The sequence below is a fragment of the Crinia signifera genome, chromosome 1 (assembly GCF_055691185.1).
Source record: "Crinia signifera chromosome 1, ASM5569118v1, whole genome shotgun sequence".
Lineage (NCBI taxonomy): Eukaryota > Metazoa > Chordata > Amphibia > Anura > Myobatrachidae > Crinia > Crinia signifera.
In genome coordinates this window covers 19386779-19414737 of record NC_139217.1, presented here as the reverse complement: position 1 = coordinate 19414737, position 27959 = coordinate 19386779, and positions in this window count along the sequence as shown.

The window sequence follows — 27959 nt, the reverse complement described above, 5'->3', positions numbered from 1 at the left end:
GTCCCATTTCCTGATGTAATTACAATAATTTTTTATTTTTCACTATAATCATGTTTTGTGCACATATTGTATCTGTAAGTCGATCTGGTTGCTACATATAGTACCAGTCAATTGTAATAGGGTGCATATACTTTCTAGCGGTAACACCGAGTATGTCCTATAAATACTAAATAGAACTGTCTATATCTAGCATCTGGGAATTACCTCAATTCGTGGACCCACACACTATAGCGGTTAATCTTTTATTAATGGGGTTCAAATGCTCCCTATTCAGGGCTAAGCTGTGTGAATCACTGTAAGTCTAGACAGGCGAATCACAGTAGGTGGCAGGCTGAGTGCTGTTAGCCCTGTATGTCATCTGGGACAGCGGAATTCGCAGTTTGCAATCTGATGCCCTGCGCCCGCTAGTCGTGTCGGCCTATTGTGATGTGACCGGCTCTCTGTACAGCATGCGGTTAGAGACAGAACAGCCTGTAAGGCTGTCAGCTAATGTGCATGGCACCGGAGTCAGGTATGGTACTCCGCGCCTATTCGCCACACTTAGTGCTAATGCACGCTACCGCCAATACCGCTAAGTAAATAAAAACAGATCAAAATGCAATCATTAGGGAGAGGGGAAGTGGGAGCACACCACAGAGTGTACGGTCTGCGTATGCTTCGCTAGTGAGCTTCGTCAGGACCAGTATAGATAAAGTATAGTAACGGTTCACAGGTCTTTGTGGGATATTTGCCTTCCTAAAACAAACTAAACGGTATAGCAGAAACTTTCCTTGAGTGGTATCTGTTAATCCAAAAAAGACCTACAGATGGAGCAGCTCTCAACAGAGCTGCTCCTGGTGCCAGAATCGCCAATTGCCATCCAGCGCCCGCCCCGCCAAACTCTGAGAGAAGGGGGCGCGCGCATGAGATGCACACACTCTTCGCTCTGTTGGTGCCTCCGCTGCCCTCTGCTAGTCCCAGTAGCTCCCCCGTAGCCCCCCACAACTCCCCCAGTCTGCCCCCAACCCCTGCCCATCTCCCTGAAGCAGAGATGGGCAGGGAAGCCGCTCCCCGCCGCCATGCGGACAAGGGATGCACGAGCCAGTGAGACGCTGATGGGTCCCCGTCAGATGGAGCTGTCACCCGCCTGCCTGCACCAGCACAGGACAGTTGGAGGCTGGGCAGGAGGCGCTCAATCTGTATATCTTTTTTTTTTACCATACAGTCCATAGAACAACCCATATAACTTACTATTTGCCGCAATCCATTGGTTTTGGAATGACTCTGTCTGAGATTCATATTGTGCAAAGCGTGAGCCAGGGCATATACTGCCGCATAGATGTAGTGTGGCTTAGAGTCCTTCATGCCACGAAATGTAACAGGAAGACGCCTCCTGAAAATACAGTCATGTCCATGAAAGTGATATAGCAACTCATAAATTCTGTTTTTTATTTTGTTGGATGAAAGACAATGAAACATCTGGAGCCAAATATCTTCCTGCATCGGATCGGATTGACAAAAAGACACATTTACATTAATAATAAAATGATTAATGATGTGGAATTTTTTTGGGGGTAAAATAAAAACCAAGCTACAGTTTACTGGCGGGAAGATGAAATCTTCAGAATATTTAATATTAATCCAGGATTCATGGAGGATTAGGGTGAATTTTTCAGTAAAAGCTTTTGATTCTGCAAAAAATGCATTATAGTCTACGGTATACCGACCACATATAACAATAACTCTAGCTCTTAATGTCTCAATCACACGCAATACCCTAGCATTCCTCATCTGGTTCTTGGTGAAGTTAATGAGAAACTCAATGCCGATCCCATGCTGGGCCATCATCTTACTCAGTTCTTCTACTTCCTTTTCTCCCGTGCCATCATTTAGTGTAATGATTCCAACCCAGTTCCATCCGAAATGAAGAAGACAATTAATAATAGCTGCATAACGGACCTGATCATCTGGGACAATCCGGACAAATGTGGGATATAGTATTCTGTCATTTAGAACAGGATCAGTGACGCCATAATTTATCTGTGGAAACAGGACACTTGTGACTGGAAAACGTGTACATATATTTAACATTTTAATTAGATTTAATATGTGATGAGGGAAAAATGTATAAAAAGTTATGGGGCCTATGCAAGGGTGATCTCACTAGATTGCTTAGAAAATGCCCCTACATCGCTCTGTGTGTAGGGGCCATAGCAAATCAATATCACCCATCGATTAATATCCAGCCTGCTGGATAACTCTACTCAATTGCCGGTGAGGGCCAGTGGTTCCCACCGGAGAACACTGGCCCTGACAGATCGTTCAGCACACTGTGATCATGCTGAGCGATTTGAGTGATCTACATTGCTCATATCGCCCAGCAGTCTCACCCCGTGTGTCGGCCCCTTCAGTGTCTTATGAAACTATTTTTTTTTTTAATTATTATTCTAAAGCAACCACTGGGATAGCATAGGAAGACAGACACCTTGGGGGAAATTTACTAAGAAAAAATTTCATACATTTTTTTTTTTGGCGTATACGTATTTTTGGCATTTACTATGCCAAAAATATGAATTTTCATATTCGTATTGATGGGACATTCATATTTGTATTTACAAATACGAATGGTTACACCATCGATACAATACGACAGAAATCACCATTCAAAAGAATGGTGGTTCCTGATTTACTAAGCGGACGCTAATTAGCATAAAACTTGTGAAGAACCACAAGTCCCAGCATGTGGGGCATAAAAGGACCCGCTGTCACTTGTAGTTTCACAGTATGAAAAATAGTCAAATAAACACACTGACACCCAAGAAAAATAAAACTTTAATACATCCAAAGCCCACACATATTGATACTTACCTATCTTGAGCCCGTAGGTAGCCCTCGGTCTTGGCCCAGTGTCCTGGTCCATGTCGGCATCCGTATCAGCGTCCGAGTCCATGTCGACGTCCGGGTCCGGGGTCCGAAGTCATCCATAGGGGACCTGTGGAAGGAAATTATACTTACAAATCTCCTCTGGCGAAGATCTGTCCCCTTCCCAGTCTCTCCTCAGTCCGTGACAGGGGACCGCCGGGACACTCGCGTTTTTTTTGGGGGGGGGAAGACCTGGACTACTTCAGGACAGAAGAGGACAGAGGGCCCCTGGCCAGGCTGACTGGTCAGTAGGGATGATTGCTTTGGCCGGGGGGACTTGTATAAAAAGTCTCCCGCCGGCTGTGGCATTACCCTGCTGGCTGGTTTGGCATGGGGCAGGTTCTTAAAATACGGGGGACCCCTAGTAATTTTGTCCCCCGTATTTTGGGAACCAGCCCCGGACCTGGAGCCTAGGGCAGGTTCTTAAAATACGGGGGACCCCTAGTCATTTTGTCCCCCGTATTTTGGGAACCAGCCCCGGACCTGGAGCCTGGGGATGGTTTTAAAAAATCGGGGAACCCCTATTTGGTTGGTTTCCTGGTTTTTAATACCAGCCCCGGCTCTTTCAGCCTGGTGCTGGTTGTGGTTGTGGGGGGGACCCCACGCCATTTTTTACATTTACTTATTTATTTATTTAACCATTTTTTTATACTCTGCAGCCTGCACGGATCTGACTGATCCATGCAGACTGCCTATACGAATTTGTATTAGCGGGCGTACGTATATACGGCCTCTAATACGAATCACTATGCCATTGGAAGGTTACAAAGCAGTCATATTTGACTGCTTTGTAAATTCACCTCCGAACACAACTTTGCATATGGCTGAAACAGCCGTATGCAATCGTATTCATTTGTATTAAGAATACAAATACGGTCAATGGGTAAAATCAGGGGTGGGGGTTAATATAAACATAAATATATATATAAAGTACCACCTGTTGGTCCCTCTGTACCTTACTCTGTAGGAGACCTGATAGGCTCAGCGCTGCCTCTAATTAAAAACCCATCCCATGACAAGGCCGCTGCTGCTGTCCTCCATGGGCCTGAGAAGCATATAATGAGCTCCACCAAGCAGAGTGCAGCACAAGCCTCTAAACCTCTGACCTCATTTGCAAAGTCTCATGGGACTTAGTGAACTCCCAGTAATGCACTGCACACTTGTGCAGTCAGTGTGCCTTGGCTCCTGACTGCACAAGTCAGGAGCCACCATTAATCAATGACACATTGGCAGATACTGTAGGTGAAGTGACAGCACTACCCATGCACAAAACCTTTAGCTAAAATAAAATACATAAAAAAAACCATGCAGACCACACGGGGCCCATAGATAGAGGAGTGCCCAGGGGTACTGACCCCTGTGCCCCCCCTTTAATCCGGCCCTGGAATAATGCATAGTTCATCCTTCTCTTGAGTATGCCAAGGATATAGTTACCTCAGGCAGTTTTCAGGGCTCAGAATATTGCTGTAACTTTTCGTCTTTCTACCTCTGTTATTGGGTCTGATATAGTATTGGTTGTTGTAAACTACAACCCCCGCAGTATGCTGCAGTGGGCTTCGCAACACATTTCAAGGCACTCCCACATGCCGCTGTATAGCGAAGCACTAGCACAGTATTGTCAACGGTAGACCTCTGTCTGCGCAGCCTATCTGCAAAGCCAGGAGCATACAGTATGTGATGTGATACAGCTGCCGCTGCAGCCTTCCCCGACACTCGCTCACCACCCTGTTGCTGCCCCCATTACTCTCTATTTCTACGGTCGCAGTTTTCACAATGTGACCTTACGCTCATGCACTGGCACATGAGCGGATCTGCAAAGAACGCAATGTGCGATTTTTGCAGATCTGCAGGGCTAGTTGAATAAGCCCGATGATCATCTCAATTTACTGTTCATCGATAATAATAACACCAATTATTGCCATTTACTGTACACTACCATACTAAAACATGCCCTAGTTACTTACACATTTCAGAAAGCAGTATTGCACCAAAGCTGATGTATATGTTTTCCAACAAGCGCTAGTACTTATTTGCAATGGACATGCATGTAACAGGTTTGTGTGCATTCTACAAATAATGAGAGTTCTGCTATAACACATGGAACACTTACCTGAGGGTACTGGTAGAGTCCCAATAACTGCGCCATCGCATGGGTTGTATGAAAATCAGAATCACCTATAAATCCAGCGACTTCCCCATGTTCCATACAAGAGTAATTTGGAGCTTCCCTTGTTCCACCAGACAGAATCTGCAGGACATAGTTTAAGGAGTTCATCGCGTCTCCACAAGTGTTATATATATGGTAGCCTAGAGTCACATTGGGGAGGAGATCGGGGTCCTTGTTAATTTCATTAATAACAAAGATAAAGGCCAGGATGCTTCTGTATTCTTCAATGTTAATACTGCAAGAGTTATAGAATACAGGACATGAATTATATAAAACCAAACAACACATTTTCAGTTTTGACATTGTACGAGGGGAAAGTAATACAGCATAACCAGGCAGAAGAAAACGAGAAAGAGGAACGATGGGACTAACTTGCATTATTGCGAGAGGATCAGAATAAATCAGCAGCAGGCGGTCTCAGAGCACACTGACGTACCATCCACGGAATAATGTCGTATCAAAAAACCCAACAAAATGGCCAACAGCTTATCAGCTTGAGAGAGCACAAAATATCAATAATGCGGTCTATTAATCACATTCAGACATAAAAATGAATTCATAAAATACACTGATAGTGTATAAAATATATGAACTTGCATATATAAAATAATAAAACTAATATAAGGCGCCTATTGAATTATCATGATTGACATATATCTTAAATTAACTCTAAATTACCCGCTAGAAATAAATCACACAGACACCTTATTCTAAAAATAATCACACGGTCAACAACTGCATAGGTTAAAAGGTCAACGATATTTATTAAGTGGTATGACCCTATGGAAAGGGATGGCCAGGAAAGCTCTTGGAGACCACCTCAGTCACAAAATGTTAGTAATGGCGGCAACTACAACGCCCCAACTTGTAACCAGGGTGATAAACTGCCCCTATTGAATTTAAGGCACAGCCCACACCGTGACGGTCTTACCGCCCCTACTATGGCATGGCGAGGACACTTCCAGGAAGTGGCCAACGTCCCCGCTCACCAGCTGTCCTGGCAGAGGGGGGCAATACCGCACGGTGACCACCTGTACCTCAAATTTGACCGCTGGTTGAGAGCACCTTCCCACCATTGAGTAATTAATTGTTGTGAAGCCAAATTGGGTGAAGGTCGAAAGGCCGGGTAGCAATTGAAAAAAGCAAGGTAGGGAGGGTGTGAATCCAGACTCAAAGAAAAAGCATCATCATCTGACCCCCCCTTTATATACCCCTGCATAAGCTACCACCCCTTATAAACCTAATTGGCTACTCTAACCATCAAACATCTGACGTCTATGGGTAATGAAATATTCACACAACTTTATTGGGACCATCACAAAATTTGCAGGCTCTTAAATGTCCTCATGCCTATGCAGCCCTCGCTTAATCTTATAAATGTATGGAATCCATCATCACCATCAATAAAGAATATAAGAATGTCCAAGTTTTTGAGCGCTATGCTCGACCTCCTAACAGAGTGACCAGTCAATTAGTTAAGGCAGTTCTCATAATTCACTTTGTGCTCCCTTGAGTGCAAGTGGAGCTGAGGCCTGTGTATGAATGTGTTAGCCAGTCCATAGCACCAATAAGGATATCACCATAATGTAGCTGACACGGATGGAATACCATCCACCCAATCTAATTTGCATTTGCACCTTAAAAAACTTTAGAAAAATCCAACACCGCCTTGCACCTTCTTATCAGGTGGTGGTGAACTACGGCGAGTATTGCCAAAACACGTGCACCAGCGTTCAACTGTTACCTGCCACCACTGCTGACACTAGGTCCGTCAACAAGCGGCCGACGTGATCTTTGGCTATACAGCCTGTTGAGTCTAAATAATGAGGTCCCTATAATCAATTATGGACAATATGGTTGTTATGTACTAAGGCTGGCGTAGGTATACGCCAGTTGCGGTACGTGTGCGGGATTGGTGCAAACCTGAGCGTACGCGTCACACAAATTTTCCCTTTAGGCGGGAATGCCGCTGAGCGCGTACGCACAGGCTTCAGTGAAGAAAATCGAACACACTTAGTTTCGCTATGCTGGAGTTAGCGAAACAATGGCTACGGTGTAGTGCGTGTTAACCGGAGCTTGCAGTGAGCTCACCAAACCGTTACCCCTCAACCAATAAGCCTTTGTGACACTATGAATGAGTGTCACAGTACAATCAACCTTATGTAATTATAACTGAAGCAGCTAATATGCCGCCACCTTAAAGAAATAAACAAGTAAATGCCGGGAAAGGTAAGATGTATTTGGTACACTCTGTTAAAACCCGGATCTTCTAATATACAATATATAGTGACACAGCAGGGATATAACAACACAATATAGTTAACAAGAACGGCGCCCACTGAGCAATTTGCTTAGTGGGCTATTCTGCGTAGGGAAATTGCATCACTTTGCATGGGCCATTTTAGGGCCATGCTATGTGTGATGCAATGTGATTTTCCTATGTAATTTATTCACTGCTCAGCCTTGGGCCATTGCATCGAATCGCATCTGCAGCAAAATCGCATGCGATTTTAAATCGCATGTGATCGCATGCGATTTTATAGGGTGTGCGATGCCATGACAGTAGGTATACAATAATATGATTGTATGTCCCAAAAATAGGTTTAACGCACCCCCCACTATCCACGCCACCCCGAAGCCGAGAGCTCAGCCCATCAGCGGCTGCCCTGTCCGCCCAGTCTTTTAAATAAGAAGTTTCCTATTCTCCCGCCGCTATCCGGACTCTGTTAAGCGATCCCCGCTCCCAGCCTGACGCTACCTCTCCAGTCCTGCCACTAACGCAGCTCCCATGGACCAAACTGGAACCTGCTCTCCGGTCTCTAGTTCCCGCTCCTCCGGACCTGCTCCCTGCCGGCCGACATCCCGATCTGATCCGAAGCAGACAGGAACGCGCATCGGATCAGATCGGATGTCATAACCTACGTGATTTGGGCAATTTCCCCCAATTTCTCTGCCCAATTATGTTGAAATCGGGCCCAAATCACATAGTGTATGGGTGCCTTAAGACTGCTGTCTGGGCATAGCACTATGTTGACTCATAGCAACCCCCTCTTAATCCTGCAGCAGAGAACACAGTCTGTATAACAGCTGTCTTCTTATCTCAGTGGCTGAGGTAAGAGGGTTAGAATTGTATAACTAGTAATAGAAACATGTCAGTAAATTTACTAAAATGGGAATTTTACTGAAGATGGGATTTTGCCAAAACAACCTATCAGATTCTACTTATTTATTTAGCGCTTTCTATAAGATAACAGATAGACTCACGTTGATTGCCCATAGCAACATTCCATCATTAATAGAACTACCATCTAAGCAAAATCCCCCCCCCCCCCCCCAACGAGTGTTAAGGAATATAAGAACTATTTGTTCCCATCTAATCTTTGTTAAACACAAAAAAGTAGAACAGAAGGTTTAAAATCCATTTTTTTTACCAAAAGATTATCATAGAGGTGAGAATAAACACAAGGTCAAATTGCATTTGGGATTTATTGCATAGGTATCACATTTATTATCTTTTGCTGAGTGAGAAGAAAATAAATATCACAATACACAGTAGCAAACCAATAAATCCAATATTGCAGGCATAAATATTTGCCAATTATTCACAAAATATGTTGTTAATAATGTTCTATAGGCAGACTGTATCTCACAGACATTTAAGCACATATTCCACCTGCTCAGTTTAGTGCTATGCAAAATTCTACAAACAACTATAATCTCCCTGAAACTAGTTTTTAAAAGTAGGCTAGTATGATCTTAGCACTCGCCTTCCTTTATGTCACTTTTAGGATTAATGGAGACTATACATTGTTTGTAGTTATATATACACATTATTTTCATTTCTAATGCATATTATATACTAATCACAATTCTTTGAATTTTGTATGTCAACCATGCAGATAGATTGTACAAACATTACTTTATTTACAATCCTAATGGATTTTTGCCAATAATGACATCGTTTTCACACTTTTCATGTTTTCTTGACATATAGGCCCTTATTCTGCATCGTGCGGTACGGCCCGCGTGCGGCCGTACCGCCGATGTTTTTAGTCTGCACATGCGCAGAGGTCAATCTGCGCATGTGCAGCCCCATTCGCCGCAGACGTATTTCGTCCGCCGCAAAGGGGGCGTATAGGGGCGTGAGGGGCTTCATACCCTCATTTCCCTATGTATACGCCCCGCGTTTCATGGGCGTTCCCATGCAAACGCGGGGCGTATGCATGCTAATCAGGGTATGACGCCACTGATGGGGGCGGAAAGCTGACGTCGCCGGATGTCAGCTCTCAGCCCCCATACAAGCTATCACACGGACGATTGTCCGTGTGGTCTCAGCTTGCGGGAGCTGCTGTGGCGTGCGGCCCTGCCTTCGATGGTCGACGACCATCGAATGCAGGGGGCAGCTCCCACCATGGTGGAGGCGTACGCCCCACCATTTTTATGCGGATCGCCAGCCGTCCGTGTACGGACGGCCGTGGCGATCCGTCTCGTGGGCGGGGATTGGTTTGTGCGGCCGGAGCACCGTGTGCGGCTCCGGCCGCACCAACCAGAATAAGGGCCATACAGTAGGGTGAAATTTAATAGGGGGTGATTTTTAGGCATGTTTTAAAATCACTCAAAATCGCATTTTTTAAAATCGCATTATTGGACCGATTTTTGCATATTTAATGGGATGCGAATTTGCGGCAAAATAGCGCTATAAAATGCGATAAAGAGCGATTTTTCAGTCATGAAAATGCGATTTTGGTTTAACCAAAAAGTGAAAAAAAACCTGCTCCAGAGCATAACCAGCCCAAATAAATAGAGTTCCCCTGGATTTTACAAAACCAGCACCACCCTCAAGGGCCTGTCTTGGTTCCCAAAATACGGGGGACAAAATGAGTAGAAGTCCCCCCTATTTCAAGAACCAGCACCGGGCCCAACCAGCCAGCAGGGTAATGCCACAGCTGGGGGGAGACTTTTTAATACAAGTCCCCCTGGCCAAAGAAGGGGTTCCCCCCCCTCCAGAACTTACCTGCCCATGCTGAAGCCCGGGGCTGTCCTTGATGCCCCTGGGCAGTGGGCATCGAGCTGATACTGGTGTAAAAACATAGATGAAAAAATATTCTTATACCGTGGAACTATGAGTCCCAGCAAGCCTCCCCCGCATGCTGGGACTTGGAGAACCACAAGTCCCAGCATGTGGGGCATTAAAGGGCCCGCTGGCACTTGTAGTTCCACAGTAAAAGAATAGTTAAATAAACACAGACACCCATTTAAAATAAAATTTTAATACATACAAAGCCCATACATACTGATACTTACCTATCTTGAGCCCGTCGGTAGGTCCCTGGGTCCGGTCCGGGGGCTTGGTTCTGGGGCTGGTCCGGTCTGGGGCTCCAGGGATGAAGAGTCCGGGGTCTTGGATCCGAAGAAATCCAAGGGGGACCTGTGGAGGGAAATCCTACTCACCCAGGTCCTCTGGAGAAGATCCTGACATCTTCTCCATCTTCTCCATCTTCTCCGTCTCCACTGTCTCCGCCGCCGGTACTTGCTTGGAAAGAAAGGCACAGAGATGTTTTTCATCTTCCGCGCCCAGAGCCGGTGCTAGGGTGTCTGGCGCCCTCCTGCAAACCATACATTTTGCGCCCTTTGACATTGCCATTGCAACTAGCTGCAGCCCGATTGTGGGAGTGTATGCAACATGCGATCCTATGGAGGATCTCGGGTGCATGTACATGTATGCATACACCATCTCAGTGCTGTGTCCGCAAAATGTTGCAGACACTAAAGGTGCCCATACACGCTGCGAGAATCGTATACATTATGGGCTAGATCGCATCGCATCACACGTCATGCATGCAATATGTGTGTGATGCGATCCGAAAGCAGTACAAAAAGTATGTGCAGCACTCGTGACTGAGGGGCAAAGGAGGGGTGAGAAGGAAGAGATGGAAGAAGAGGGGAGGAGATAGAGGGGGCGGAGTGTTGAGGACTGGCAGTGGCACTGGCACAGCACACTGAGAAGAGCAATGGTTAGGGGGCGGATTCGGACATGACATGTCATCCAGGCATTCACAGACAGCGCTACATGCCTCAGCGCAAGTGTCCGTGAGGAAGAGGGGGCAGGTCGCAGGAGGAGGACAGTGTGTGCGCGGTGCAGGGAGCAGCTCAGCCTCTCCATACTGCTACCCACTGTCAGACAGGTGCTGCGGGCGGCGTGCAGGAGTCAGTGACAGTGAGGGCTGAGGCAGCTTTAGCAGAGCAGGGAGGGAGACAGCGCCTTTTCAGCATGGCGCCTCCCTGCTTTGCAGGAGCTGCTGAGTGGGTAGCGCCGGCCCTGTCCGCGCCTCTCATCCAAATGATTCTATTGGCCGCCTAGCGGCCAATCAGGAGCCGAGAAAGTCACCTCCTGATTGGCCGCTAGGCAGCCAATAGAATCATTTGGATGAGAGGCGCGGAAGATGAAACATCTCTGCGCCTCTCTAAGTCCATTGGGTACTGACGGCGGAGACGGCGGAGATGGAGAAGATGTCGGGATGTTCGTCAGAGAACCTGGGTGAGTAGGATTTCCCTCCACAGGTCCCCCATGGATTTCTTCGGATCCAGGACCCCAGACTCTTCAGCCCTGGAGCCCTGGACACGGACCAGCCCCAGAACCAAGCCCCCAGACCGGACCTAGGGACCTACCGACAGGCTCAAGATAGTATCAGTATCAGTATGTGTGGGCTTTGTATGTATTCAAGTTTTATTTTTACTGGGTGTCAGTGTGTTTATTTAACTATTTATTTTACTGTGGAAATACAAGTGCCAGCGGGCCCTTTAATGCCTCGCATGCTGGGACTTGTGGTTCTCCAAGTCCCAGCATGCAGGGGAGGCTTGCTGGGACTCATAGCTCCACAGTATAAGATAATAGTTTTTCATCTATTTGTTTACACCAGTATCAGCTCAATGCCCACCGCCCAGGGGCATCGAGGATATCCCCGGGCTTCAGCATGGGCAGGTAAGTTCTGCAGGGGGCGACCCTTTCTTTAGGGGGGTCCCCACTCCCCCAGGACCCCTGCCCATGCTGACCGGTCAGAGGGCTGAATGCTTTGGCCGGGGGGACTTGTATAAAAAGTCTCCCCCCGGCTGTGGCATTACCCTGCTGGCTGGTTGGGCCCGGTGCTGGTTCTTGAAATACGGGAGACCCCTACTCATTCTGTCCCCCCTATTTTGGGAACCAGGACCGGCCCTTGAGCCTGGTGCTGGTTTTGTAAAATCCAGAGGAACTCTATTTGTTCTGCCCCGTGATTTTATGAAACCAGGACCGGCTCTTTGAGCCCAGGGCTGGTTATGCTCTGGAGGGGGGAACCCACGTCGTTTTTTTTTTTTTCACTTTTTGGTTTTAACTCTTTGTTTACACCAGAACCATGCACAGATCTCAATGATCTGTGCATGTTTCTGACAAATTCGCCAGTCAGAACCTGGTCTGTTTATTTTGCGAGTTTTAGTAACCTTTACTAAAACTCGCATCTAATTAAATAGACAATTTGTATACTTTTTAATGGGAAAACATCTGGATGCGATTTTTAGTTTAACTAAAAATCGCACCTTTATAATGTGCGAAATAGCGGGAAAAAATTAGATTTTTTCCGAAAATCGCACCCTATAAAATATGTGATTTTTTTCGGAAAATGTCCGAAAACAGATGTTTTTGCGAAAAAAATAGACCCCTATTAAATTTCGCCCCTTGTGATCAAAGAATAGTCATTAGCATACAGTAAAAATGATAAAAGAAAAAAATATATATACTTTCCATAATTCTAATGATGTGTGATGTCAATTATAATTTTCTTTTATAATCATCCTTTTATGTGACATTTGGGTAAGACCCTTAGAAACATAGAAACATAGAAACAGAATTTGACGGCAGATAAGAACCATTTGGCCAATCTAGTCTGCCCCTTTATTATCCTTCAGGTAATCTCAACCCTTTTTAATCCTTATTTCTTTGTAAGGATATTCATATGCCTATCCCAAGCATGTTTACATTGTTCTACTGTCTTAGCCTCTACCACCTCTGATGGGAGGCTATTGCACTTAACCCTTATGGTGCTCTGAAGGTTTCTCCTGAGAGGGACCCTAATGGTGTGTACACACGGTGATATGCCGTGCTATGCGAGTCCCAATACGATTAGATCATATGTGGACTCGCATCGCACGGCATGCTTGCAGTAGCACAATTTTGATAATAATAATAATAATAATAATAATAATAATAATAATAATAATTTCTTTATTGTCATAAAATGCCCACATACATGAACATTAAACAAAAATCTAGTGTAATCATTACAGGACAAAGACAATAGAAAAAAAAGTAACGTTGGAGAACGAGATTGTGCTTGATTCAGAATTGGCACTAAGTAAAGTACAGATTGCCACCGGAAAGAATTGCTAGGAGCAATATCACATCTTCAACAGAACTCCTTCTTAGTAAATGTACCCCTTTGGGGGTATAGAATATGTGCCGAAAGTTCCAAAGAAGGGAAATATCGGCACACACCTGTCTAATGCTGCCATTAACGACAGCATTGAAGGGTGCAAAATAAGACAGTTTTTAATGTCGGATCTGTTTTGTCATGGCTATTTCTCAGCAACCTGCGGCTGTTTTAGCTGAACCACAGACTTTCCGACACCCGGCAGCCGGTTAATTTAATTCCGACTGTCAAGTTACTGTCGGATTGGACGACAAACAGACGGGATTCTGACAGTCGGGACGTACTGACAGTCGGAATCTCGGATTGAATACCCCCACTAGTATTTTTGTGGGGCAGAGAGTGTAACCCTAGAGCACGGGTTCCCAAACTCGGTCCACACAGTGCATGTTTTGCAGGTCTCCTCGCAGAATGACAAGTGAAATAATAAGCTCCACCTGTGGATCTTTTAAAATATGTCAGTGAGTAATGAGTGCACCTGTGCACCTGTGACCCGGAAAACGTGAACTGTGTGGGGTCTTGAGGACCGAGTTTGAGAAACCCTGGTATGGTAGAACAGGGGCCGATGCAAGTGTCTGTACAGCAATGCATGATAGATCAGCAGTATTCATGATTGTTACATATTTAATTGTACAGTATTATGTTCCTACCTGGAGAAATCCTGATGACAATCTGCATTACCCGAAGCAACAGCTGTATACAGTTTGGGGTGTCTGTCTCCATATACTGTACGTGATTTGGTGCAAGTTAGATGGAAATGTGTTTTTTTAACCCTGAATAAAATCTAATATATATCATTCAATCACACATAGGGATTACATGAAAATACTTACAATGCGCATATACCGTGGTGCTTAGACTTAATGTCCATTGAGGCAGACTTTACGGTCCTGGAATGAGCAGAAATGAGTCCTCCGATAATGAAATCTCCTCCTTGATAATATTTATATTCAAACACAAACCTGAATCTAGCAAGGTTACACTGAACAGCGGAATTCTGCATTATACTCCCATAGCATGTTACCGGCAGGAAGACCAGTAACAGATAGGAAGCAGAGTGTACAGGGGTCCAGTCCATGGCACATACAGGTAACGGCACTGACAGCTCTGTACACCCCCAGTACAGGACAGCAGTATATGCAGTCACCAGCAGTATATATACAGTGTCTATGGGTGACTGCTGCAGCTGAAGAGCAAAAAAAACACTAACGTAAAAATATAAACCTCAAAAATAAAAACTATATTTGATTTTATTTATTTTAGATCTATTTGTGTGATCTGCAGATGACGAGATTGTTGATACAAAGATAGTTTTTTCAAGATGTCAGGTTAAATGAGATTTATCTATGAAAATTCAATGGTTTCAAATTATGCTGAAAGGCCTATAGACTGCATGGCTGTGGTCAGCCATATATGTGTGTGAATAGTGCTGAGTGGATGTAACCCTTGCCGTGTGGGCGTGTCTAGCATTGTGTGGGTGTGGTTAGTATCATGTCCAATAAAAAGAAGAATAAATAAATGTTACGCTCACCGTTAGGGAGGACTTGGATGGAAGAAAAGGAGCCACGGCAGACTTGGGGGTAGAAGTGGGACCAGGAGGCAGATGATGGAATTCCGGATGTCTTCTGGATAGGTATCCAGGTACCCCAGAATTAAACAAACATAGCCCACCAGCGAGTCTTCTAGCCAATAACAACCCTTTTCCCTTAAGACTGAAAATGTCTACCGGTACTTGTATGCCGCCTGGACTTACGTAGACTGGCGGCAGTGTAGGCTTAATCAAGAATACCCGAACAGCCTATCGGTGGTGGAGAGTATAACCTACACTAACAGATAGCACAGAAACTCACAAAACAGCAGGGAGGAATGGAAGGGAAGAAGGGCGGACAAGGGTACGGACACAGAGGAAGGAGGAGACAAAGGAGTACGGCATAAGCCGGCACACTGAGGGGTACAGACAGGGACAAAGTCCAGGAGAATACTGGGAAGCTAACCACAACAAACAGAGATATAAATGACAGAAGTAGTGTAACTGAGGTACGGCTAATACTAAAACAAAAAGTGCAAGGAAAAACAAACAATAGGACAAGACTAAGGAAAGCTCTGACCAGAACAACAAGAGCCGCAAGACTGGACCAAACCTGAAGGTAGCTAGGAGCACGCCAACCAACTTCTATAACTGGCGTCTGCCTAGTACCCCAGGAAGGATTAAAAAGCAGCCCTGACCAATGAGCAGCAGCCCTACTCTAATCAGATATATGGAGCAGCTGGGCACTGCACTCCTTCCTGCCCGCATCTGCCTGGCTTCCTCCGTTGCCTAGGCAACCACTGCGGCAGGGGAGGCAGTGAGGGAGCGCAGCGTCCTGAGCGCCCGGCAACGCTGGCCAGAAGTTCGGGGCTGACGTCACAGTGACGTCCCGGCTGCCTAGCAACCGCCGGTACGCCGTGTCTGGAGGCCGACGGGTGAATAGAGGGGAAGCTTGCATGGCCTCTAACAGTACCCCCCCCCCTTGAGGAGGGGTCACCAAACCCTTAGCACCAGGTTTAAATGGGAACTGTTTAAAGAAAGCAGTCTTTAATCTAGGGGCATGTAGGGACTTCTCTGGACCCAGGATCTTTGCTCATCTCCAAAACCTTTCCAGTGAACTAAAAACTTGAGCTGTTCCCGAACAATCTTAGAATCAAGGATTCGTTCAACTAGAAATTCCTTGCGGCCCTGGACAATGACTGGTTTAGTGGACCGGGTAAGACTTGGAAGCGAGCAACACCGGTTTTAAGAGAGAACAATGAAAGACATTATTAGTCCTCAAGGACCTGGGTAAACGTAACCTAAATGCTACCAGGTTGACTTGTTCAATGATCAGGAACGGGCCAATGAACTTTGGACCAAGTTTATCACACCTTCGGCGAAGCTTGATATGTCGCGTGGATAACCACACCCTCTGGCCCACCCTGAAGTGACAAGGTCTTCTGTGCTTATCAAAGGAGGTCTTAAATCGTAATGAGGCCTGTCTGAGGGCTTGGTGAACCTTCCTCCAGGAATTTCTAAGCTGAGAAACCAATGTGGGCGAGGACAAGGAGGTGTCCACAGGTATTTTGAAAGAATTACATTTACTGTAGGATGAAACCCGAAATTGCAAAGGAACGGAAAATTTTTTGGAAGCTGAATGATAGGAGTTGTTATAGAAGAACTCAGCCAGCGGTAGTAGTTCAGCCCAATTATTTTGACATTTCGAGGCAAAGCACCGAAGATACAGTTCTAAAATCTGATTAATCCTCTCGGTCTGTCCATTGGACTGCGGGTGGTATCCAGAGGAAAGACTGACATGAACCCCAAGACTGGAACAGAACCGTCTCCAAAAACTTGCTACAAATTGGGATCCCCTGTCAGACACAATATCTACCGGGAGACCATGGAGTCTAAAAATATGCTGAACGAACAGACGAGCCAATTCCGTGGCGGAGGGAAGTTTGCGCAAGGGTATGATATGCGCCATCTTGCTAGAGCGATCAACCGTAACCCAGACTGTGGTACAAAGAGAAGAAGGAGGCAAGTCTATGATGAAATCCATAGAGATATGGGACCATGGTGTCAGCAGCGCTGACAAGCGCGCTGCTGCGGTGCCACCGCAGCAGCGTCCCGGCGCCCTTAGAAGGGTCGGTCCGGGCACTTCCGCCCGGCGAGTCCCGGGGGAAGGACGCGACGTCCGCCCGGCTGCGGCGCGTCACTTCCGCCCAGTCGGGGGACTGTAGTGAAAGTCTGGCCGCGTCACCCGGTGGTTGCCAAGCAACCAGGGGACGCCGGGCGGCGCGCGCCCAGACAGCTGGTGCTAATTAAAGCAGGGTGAGGGCCGGATCCCACGGTGGAGGCTGATTGGCCAGCAGCACCCTTTTAAGGGGGCTGGCCCAACTCAGCTCCGCCGGTGATATTGTTTCTTTTGGAGAGTCAGTTACTCTCTGGTGTCCCGGTCTCTGCTTTTTTGACCACCCTGCACTAGTCCTGTGCCGCCCCCCGTGCCACTTGCTCAGCTGCATCACACCGCCAGTCCTGCGGTTGTTCCTTGGTCAGCAGCTGTGTCTTCTGGTCCCGCCGAGATCCTCCAGACGTGCACTTCTTCATCCATTGCCGCTGGTGTTTCCGATCCGGTTGTGTAAGTGCTCCAGTGGAGCCTGGTTCATTATTCTTTTATTTGTGGGCAAGCAGCCCTTATTCTTTAGTTGTTCTTTCCTGGTTTATGCCTGGCCTCTCCGAAGTTAGGAAAGGCGCATGCTAGGGGGTACTCGCCCGTTTTGGGGGTATCGGTATTAGTATCATTTATTGTAGGGGTGTCTTTGGTAATACCCCGTCACTTTTAGCTCTGGTGTCTGTGACTTGGTCACACCCCCCGTCCTTGGTCTGGTGCCGTGAGATAGGGTGTTCTTTCCAGCTAGGCCCTATTAGCCAGTTTCTCCTCTTGGTCCTAGTCCCTGACGGTCACCGTGGGTTTGTCCCAACATAACACCTGGCTGCATCGGGGTTAGAGTCGGCTTAACTGACTCTTTCGAAAGCGGCGGCTACAGGCGAAGCCTAGCACCTTGCAGCCCGCGGTCACTGGTCCGGGACGGCCAACAGAGTCAGTGTAGGGCTTTGCCGTGGCCGTTCTAAACAGCGGTCCCGGCTGAGGGCTCACATCCACCCACGCACGTTACACATGGTCTCTCAGGAATGGACAAAGGGTAAAGTTGACCCACTGGCGACTTTCTGGAGGACTTATGTCCGGCACAGGTGACACAAGAGGACACAAACAGAGAGACATCTTGCCTCATGGTAGGTCAGAAAACTGCTCTAGATAACTGCTCCAGTGTATTCGTAACCCAGGGTGCCCAGAGACCCGACTGGAGTGGAAATCCTTGAGGACTGATTTCAGCAGTCTTTCGGGGATGAAAAGACGGTCTTGCGGAGTCTCCTAAGGGGCCGAAGACTGCGAAGTGAGGACCCGAGTGGCCAGATCCTGCATCAGCCCTGCCACGATGACTGATGCAGGAACAATAGGAGCATCCTCAACAGTGATGCTTTGCATAGGCTTGAAGCTACGGGAAAGAGCATCGGCCTTGATGTTCTTGGGGCCAGGTCTGAAGGTACTAACAAAATTGAACCGAGTGAAAAATAAGGCCCAAGAGCTTGTCTGGGATTGAGGCGTCTAGCAGACTGGATGTAGGCTAAATTCTTGTGATCGGTAACCACAGTGACCACGTGCCTCACCCCTTCCAACCAGTGACGCCACTCTTCAAAAGCCCATTTAATGGCTAATAACTCTCGATTGCCCACATCATAATTCCTCTCAGCAGAGGAAAATTTGCGAGAAAAATATGCCCATGGGTGAAGCCTCTTATCCTGCGTGCTCGTCTGTGAGAGGACCGCTCCAGCCCCAACATCAGAAGCATCAACTTTGACTAAGAAAGGAACCCTATGATCCAGATGATGCAAAATGGGTGCAGAACAGAAGGCCTCTTTCAATCTGTTAAAAGCCGCAATGGCCTGTGGAGATCAATTTTGAGGATCTGCACCCTTCCGAGTCAATTCCACAATAAGAGCAACAATATCAGAGAAGGAGCGAATAAACTTGTGATAGTAATTGGAGAATCCCAAGAACCTTTGAACTGCTTTCAAACTGGAGGGGCGGGTCCAAGAAAGGATGGCCTGAACCTTACTGGGGTCCATTGAAAACCCCTTGGGAGTGATGACATAGCCGAGGAAAGAGATCTGATTCACCTCAAATTCACACTTCTCCAATTTAGCATACAAATTATTTCCCCATAGCTTCTGGAGGACCATCCTAACGGGTTGTCGATGTTCGGAGAGGCTTCTTGAAAAAAATCAGAATATCATCAGGGTAAACGACTGTGAAGACCCCAAGGAAGGGTCGAAGGACCTCATTAATCAGGTCTTGAAAGACAGTAGGGGCATTGGCTAACCCAAATGGCATCACCAAATATTCGTAGTGCCAAGAATGTGTGTTAAATGCCGTCTTCCACTCGTCCTCCTGGCGAATTCTGATTAAATTGTATGCCCCTCTTAACTCGATCTTGGAGAACACCACAGCTTCTCGGACCTGATCGAAAAGAACCGAAATAAGCGGTAACGGGTAAGAGTTTTTTACAGTGATCTTGTTCAAGGCTCTATAATCAATGCAGGGACACAGGGTTCCATCCTTCTTTTCCACAAAAAAAACCCAGCTCCTACTGGGGACTCGGAGGGACGGATAAAGCCCTTTTGAAGGTTTTCCTGGATATATTGATCCATAGCCTGGGTCACGGGTACGGACAGCGCGTATAGACGCCCTTTTTTATAAGGTGGCGTTGGGAACCAGGTCTATGGCACAGTCAAAAGGGCAATGAGGCAGCAAGGAGTCAGCCTCCCTCTTGGAAAAGACATCAAAAAAATCCCTGTAAGGAAGAGGTAAGGAGGACAGAACTGACTGAGAGACGCGCAGAGGAACGGATAAACAATTCTCGGAACAAGAAGAACCCCATCGAACAATCTCTCCCGTGGTCCAGTTGATAATGGGATTGTGTCTCTTCAACCATGGCAAGCCCAGCACCACCGGAGCCAATGGACAGTGAAAAAGAAAGAAAGATATTTCCTCTGAATGAAGTGCCCCTGAGGAGAGGAGTGCGTGTGGAAACACTGCCCTTGGAAAGCGGAAGGCCATCCAACACACAAACAGAAATGGGGTTATCTAAGGAAGTGGGAACCAACTTTAATGAGCTGGCCAGATTGATGTCCATGAAATTACCAGCGGCTCCGCTGTCCAGGAAGGCGAGAACCTCAATCTCCATACTCCTAAAGGTGACCCGAGCCAGGATTAAAATACGTCTACGGGAGAAAAACTGGATAGGCCTAAGTGAATCTCCCTATCTTCACTTAGACCTTGTCTTTTACTGGTTTCACTGGGCATGCCATGACCCGATGACCCTGACCTCCACAGTAAAGACATAAACCTTTAAGTCTTCTGCTGCTCTTCTCAGATGCCGATAGGCGAGTGGCACTGATTTGCATGGGTTCCTCACCCATAACCTCTGTACTTTCTTCAGAAACACTGGCAGGAAGAACTCCAGAATCCTTCTCTCTCTGGCGTTCTCGAAGCGCCTATCCACTTGGATAGCAAGTTGCATGAGATAGGTTGGGGCAGGATACTGGACCAGCCCAGGGCGTCCATTATGCGTTTCGACAGTCCCAGACGGAACTTGCTGCGGAGAGCTGGGTCATTCCAGCCAGAGTCAATGGCCCATCTCCTAAACTCTGTGCAGTAGACCTCAGCTGCACCTCGGGCTTGCCGCAATGAATGGAGGTTAGCCTCAGCAGATGCGGCCCGATCCGGGTTGTCATACAACAGACCCATGGCCGGAAAAAAAGAATTGACTGAAGAAAGAGCCTTGGCCCCTGCTGGAAGGCCGAAGGCCCAAGTTTGGGGATCCGCTTGGAGAAGGGAGATAATAATCCCTACTCTCTGTGATTCAGGACCAGAAGAAGTGGGCCGGAGTTTGATATAGAGCTTGCAAGCCTCTCGGAAGTTAAAGAATTTGGAACGGTCTCCAGAGAAGCGATCCGGAAGGTTAACTTTCGGCTCAGAAGTCCTGGGCAAGGACAAAACTCCATGCACCCGTTCCTCTTGAGAATTGACCCGGAGAGTAAGCTCCTGGAGCTTTAAAGTTAAACCGTGCATTTGCCCAGCGAGGGCATGAGCCGCGGACTGTTGGGCTGGGTCCATGGTCCAATCCTCAAGATAGGATCCTGTCTTGGCCGGTTATAATGTTACGCTCACCATTAGGGAGGACTTGGATGGAAGAACAGGAGACACGGCAGACTTGGGGGTAGAAGTGGGACCTGGAGGCGGATGATGGAATTCCAAACGTCTTCTGGATAGGTATCCAGGTACCCCAGACTTAAACGCACAGAGCCCACCAGCGAGTCTTCTAGCCAATAACAACCCTTTTCCCTTAAGACTTAAAAAGTCTACCGGTACTTGTATGCCGCCTGGACTTACGTCGACTGGCGGCAGTGTAGGCTTAACCCAGAATACCCAAACAGCCTATCGGTGGGGGATAGTATAACCTACACTAACAGATAGCACAGAAACTTACAACACAGCAGGGAGGAATGGAAGGGAAGAAGGGTGGACAAGGGTACGGACACAGAGGAAGGAGGAGACGAAGGAGTACGGCCTAAGCCGGCACACTGAGGGGTGCAGACAGGGACAAAGTCCAGGAGAATACTGGGAAGCTAACCACAACAAACAGAGATATAAATGACAGAGGTATTGTAACTTAGGTACGGCTAATACTAAAACAAAAAGTGCAAGGAAAAACAAACAATAGGACAGTGAAGCAAACTGAGGGATAACCCTCTAGTGAGGGGAGTCTGGAGGACAGAGGACAAGACTAAGGAATGCTCTGACCAGAACAACCAGAGCTGCAAGACCGGACCAAACCTGAAGGTAGCTAGGAGCACGCCAACCAACTTCTATAATTGGCATCTGCCTAGCACCCCAGGAAGGTTTAAAAAGCAGCCCTGACCAATGAGCAGCAGCCCTACTCTAATCAGATATATTGACAGCTGGGCACCGCACTCCTTCCTGCCCGCTGCTGCCTGGTTTCCTCCGTTGCCTAGGCAACCACTGCGGCAGGGGAGGCAGTGAGCGAGGGCGGCGACCTGAGCGCCCGGCAACGCTGGCAATAAGTTTGGGGCTGACGTCACAGTGACGTCCCGGCTGCCTAGCAACCGCCGGTACACCATGTGTGGAGGCCGCCAGATGAGGAGAGGGGAAGCTTGTGCGGCCTATAACAGTACCCCCCCCTTGAGGAGGGGTCACCAAACCCTTAGCACCAGGTTTCCATGGGAACTGTTTAAAGAAAGCAGTCTTTAATCTAGGGGCATGTTGAGACTTCTCTGGAACCAGGATCTTTCCTCATCTTTAAAACCTTTCCAGTGAACTAAAAACTTGAGCTGACCCCGAACAATCTTAGAATCAAGGATTCGTTCAGCTAGAAATTCCTTGCGGCCCTAGACAATGACTGGTTTAGTGGACCGGGTGAGCGTAGACTTGGAAGCAAGTGACACCGGTTTTAAGAGAGAACTATGAAAGACATTATTAATCCTCAAGGACCTGGGTGTCACACCAGAGGTCTGAGTCGACGAGACTGAGACCTCTGGTGGGGACCTGGACCGGTACCTGAACCGGGGAGGTTGGAGAGGACCCTTACGCATAGAATGCGTGACAGTGCACCCGAAGCCAATGAACAGTCAGTGGTAAAATACAACAGAGTTTTATTAGCAGATGGTTGTAATGGACAGGCAGTAAAGTATGCAGATGGTATAATACAGTCTATGCAGATAGCAATACTTTACAGCTGGATGGAGATATGATGACGATGATGGAACATTGGATCCGGAGTATCGGATATGGAATGAAGACTGTGGGTCTGGGATGACGGATGGGAGATGAGACTGTGGGTCCGGAATGACGGACGGAAGCTGGAAGCAGGAGATCCGGAATATCGGACTTAGCGATTGAACATCGATGGTGAGCGATGACGGAACATCGAAAGGACCAGAGTCCTGGAGCTAGGCTTTAGTGCTGGGCTGTAGAAGCAGGATCACAGGAGATGGAATAACCTGGAACTTCACAGAAGATGGAATGCCTGGAGTACACTGCAGCATAGGAGAAACAACACCAGCAGGAATACACTTGTACGGAGACAAGGACAGCTGAACACACACTGGAGACAACTGAAGCACTAGCAATGGTTCTGAGAGCTCCCTGCATACTTATACCCACTGGGTGGCCAGGATTGGCCGGGCAGGTATGACAGGGAGATCAGAACCATCAGGATTGGACAGAGCAAACATGTGACTGGGAGAAACATGGCAGCCCCCATGTCTGCTATGGCGGGAAAGAGTGTTTGTGCACGCCATGCTTGTGACTGGGAGCAATGGCGGCGGACAGACGGATTGCCGTGCACTGAGTACTGTCACTATGAGTCAGAAGAGCGGTGCGCCGCGCAGCCGCGGACTCAGCAGCGCTGAGAGGACTGGATGATGACAGCGATGATGGCGCACGGCAGACAGGACGCCGGCAGGGATGACATCTGAACCGCAAGCTGAGCCTGCGGAGGCACTTAGCCGGTAAGATGGCCTGTCTGAGTACTCGGATCGTGACAGCACCCCCCCCTTTAAGGGTGGCCCCAGGACACCTTTTAGGCTTGCGGGGAAACTTGGAGTGGAACGCCCGGATGAGTCTGGGAGCATGGACATCGATGGCATTGGTCCATGATCGCTCTTCGGGGCCGTAGCCCTTCCAATCGATCAGATACTGCAGACGACCATATCGGATGCGAGAGTCCAAGATTTTACTGACCTCATATTCTGTTCCACGCTGGGTGCAAACCTTAGGTGCCTTGGGGAGCTTGGAATGAAAGCGATTCAGAACCAGCGGCTTGAGCAGCGAAATATGGAATGTAGCTGGCACTTTCAAATAAGGCGGCAACTTGAGTTTGTAGGCCACAGTGTTGACGACTCGCTCAACTGGAAATGGACCAATATATCGGCGAGCGAACTTCATAGATGGCACTCTCAATCGAAGATTCTTGGTTGACAACCAGACACGATCTCCTGGACGGAGGGCTGGCACAGCTCTGAGTTTCCTGTCGGCAAATTTTTTGTACCTGCTTGAAGCCTTCAGGAGTGAAGAACGAATAAGCTTCCAGGATTTGATGAATTGCCGGATGGTCGTGTCGACCGCTGGAACAGAGGACACAGGTTGCAGAGTGAAGTCAGGAACTCGAGGATGAAACCCATAGTTGGCAAGGAATGGAGTGACATTTGATGAAGAGTGATATTGGTTGTTATGGCAGAATTCTGCCCACGGAAGAAGTTGAGCCCAGTCATCTTGGGAGGAATGCTTCAAGATCCTGATTCACCCTCTCCGTTTGGCCATTTGTTTGAGGGTGATAGGCTGTGGAGAACTTTAGCTTGATTTGAAGCAAGGAGCACAGGCTTCGCCGGAATTTGGCTACGAATTGGACCCCTCTATCGGAGATTATTTCAAGAGGCAGACCATGAAGCTTGAATATCTCTTTAATGAAGAGCTGGGACAGCTTGGAAGCTGACGGAAGACCGGTGAGGGGAACGAATTGAGCCATCTTGGTGAACCGGTCAACAATCACCCAGATGGTAGTGAACTTGTCAGACTCTGGAAGATCAGTTACAAAGTCCATAGATATGTACGTCCAAGGACGATGTGGCACTGACAGTGGCATCAATTGCCCAGGAGGAGACTGACGGCTGGTCTTGTGCTGGGCACATTTAGCACAAGAAGAAACAAAGTCCTGTACATCCTGTTTAAGGGACGGCCACCAGTAGGACCTGGTTATAAACTCGTAAGTTTTCTGAATGCCTGCATGGCCAGCAAATTTTGAAGAATGCGCCCGACAAAGCAGCTTCTTCCTTAGGGCTGGCTTTACATATCTTTTCCCTGTAGGGGGCGTGAGATTTGAAACTCCCGTTGCGGAGAAGGCCACTGGATCAATAATAAAATGTTGACTCGTGGACTTTGACTCACTATCTTGCTCCCAAGAGCGGGAAAGGCCATCAGCTTTTCGATTTTGTGTCCCTGGACAGAATGACAGCTTGAAACGGAACCTGGAAAAGAAAAGTGTCCATCTGGCTTGATGGGGTTTTAAACATTGAGCAGACTTGAGATACAGAAGATTATTGTGATCTGTGATAATTGTGATCTCATGGACAGCGCCCTCTAGAAGATATCTCCATTCTTCTAATGCCAATTTGATGGCGAGGAGTTCTTGATCGCCGATGGCATAGTTACACTCTGCAGGCAGGAACTTACGAGAGTAAAACCCACAGGGATGAAGACGTCCATCGGGTGCTTTCTGCGAGAGAACTGCCCCAACGCCCACGGAGGAGGCGTCGACCTCGAGAATAAAGGGCAAGGTGGTGTCAGGTTGTCTTAACACAGGAGCTGAAGTGAACCTCTGCTTTAGCAGATGGAAGGCTTTGATGGCTTCTGCCGGCCACTTCGCTGGATTGGACCCTTTTCTTGTCAGGGCAGTGATGGGTGCCACAATAGAAGAGAAGTTACGAATGAATTTTCTGTAATAATTGGCAAAACCCAGGAAACGTTGAATACCTTTCAGCGAAGAGGGAATTGGACAATCTTGAATGGCCTGCAGTTTTCCTGGGTCCATTTGTAGACCGGAACCAGAGATAATGTACCCTAGGAAGGGTATAGACTTCACCTCGAAGACACATTTCTCCAGTTTGCAGTAGAGATGATTAGCTCGCAGCCGGGACAGAACCTCTTTGACCCAATAACGATGTTCTTCGATGTTATTGGCGTAGATTAAAATGTCATCGAGATATACGACTACATGTCGATACAGAATGTCCCGAAAAATCTCGTTGACATAGTGCTGGAACATGGCTGGGGCATTGCTGAGCCCGAAGGGCATGACAAGGTACTCATAGTGGCCGTCTCTGGTGTTAAATGCAGTCTTCCACTCGTCGCCCTCTCGTATGCGGATGAGATTATATGCGCCCCTCAGGTCGAGTTTCGTGAAGATGGTTGCACCGCTGACACGGTCAAACAGCTCGGTGATGAGGGGCAACGGATATCTGTTCTTTACCGTGATGTCATTGAGGCCGCGATAATCAATGCAGGGACGTAGGCCTCCATCCTTCTTCTTTACGAAGAAGAATCCTGCGCCAGCAGGAGAAGTTGAAGGACGGATGAATCCCTTTGCCAGATTTTCCATGATGTAATCGGTCATGGCCTGAGTCTCTGGAAGAGAGAGGGGATAGGTTCTACCTCTCGGTGGTTCTTTGCCTGGGATAAGGTCGATAGGGCAATCCCACGGTCTGTGAGGAGGTAGAATATCTGCGCCAGACTTGCTGAATACATCAGAGTACTCTTGGTAGGGAAGAGGCGGAAGGTCTGCTGCATCGGCTGAAGAATGACGAGCTGGGAGTACCTTTTGGAGACAGGTACCAGAGCAGGAAGGATCCCAGGACAGGATTTCGGATGTCTTCCAATCAAGGCGGGGATTGTGAAGACGGAGCCAGGGTAAACCCAGAACCAGAGCATGAGTGGCTCGGGGTAGGACCAGAAAGGGCAAGAGTTCAGTGTGCAGGACTCCCACTCTCACTGTAAGTGGCAAGGTTCTGCGGGAGACTGTCGCATCAGGAATCCTACTGCCATCCACGACAGTAAGGAAGACAGTCTTGGAAAGACTTTCAGTGGGCAACCCCCACTTGCGAACCAGTTCGGCAGTTACGAAGTAGCCAGCGGCACCGGAATCAAGAAGTGCGGAGAGAGTCTTGAAATGCTGACCAACTTGTAGGGAAACTGAAAGTACACAATCAGTTGCTGATGGAGAGGACTTAATAACTCCTAGCCTACCCTCTCCTTGACGGGCTAGGAGGAGGAGTTTTCCTGACGCTTTGGGCATGCAGAGATTTGATGTGCAGGGTCGGCACAATACAGACAGAGCTGTGCCAATCGACGACGTCGACGTTCTCCTGGAGACAAACGGAAGCGATTTATCTCCATTGGTTCTTCTTTGGAATGAGCCACTGGAGCAGCAGGAAAAGAAGGCGGAGGAGTTGGCACTTTAACTGGAGCGCTCTTGTGACGTTCTACAGCCCTTTCATGGAAGCGTAGGTCTACTTTAATGCATAACGATGGTAAGTCTCTGGTAGCGAGTTCATCCTTAATACGGTCAGATAGACCATGCCAGAAAGCTGCGTATAAGGCCCCATCACACCAGGAGAGTTCAGACGCCAGAATCTGGAATTGGACCAGATATTGCCCGACGGAGCGGGATCCCTGTCTGAGACGGAGGAGTTCAGTGGAGGCAGATGCTGATCGCCCAGGCTCATCGAAGATGCGCCGGAATGTTGACACAAAGTTCTTGTAGTTAGACAAGATGGTGACAGATTTTTCCCATAATGGTGACGCCCATTCTAACGCTGCTCCACACAGGAGGGAGATGATGTAGGCGATCTTGATCCTTTCAGTAGGGAAGTTACTGGGTTGCAGCCCGAAGTGAATCTCACACTGATTGAGAAAACCTCTGCAGGTCTTGGGGTTCCCATCATACTTAGTGGGGACAGACAGATGAAGGCGAGGTGCAGCAGTCAATACAGGAGGATGAACTGGACTTGGAAGTTCTCTGACAGGCTCAGGGCCACTGAGAGTGGTCTGTAGTTTATCCAGCCGGGAAGACAGATCTTGGAGACAATGAATCAATCCAAGCAAACAGCCAGTTGCTGTACAGGGCTGGATGGTGATGCTTGGCTTGCGGCTGGATCCATTAGGCTAGTGCTTACTGTCACACCAGGGGTCTGAGTCGACGAGACTGAGACCTCTGGTGGGGAC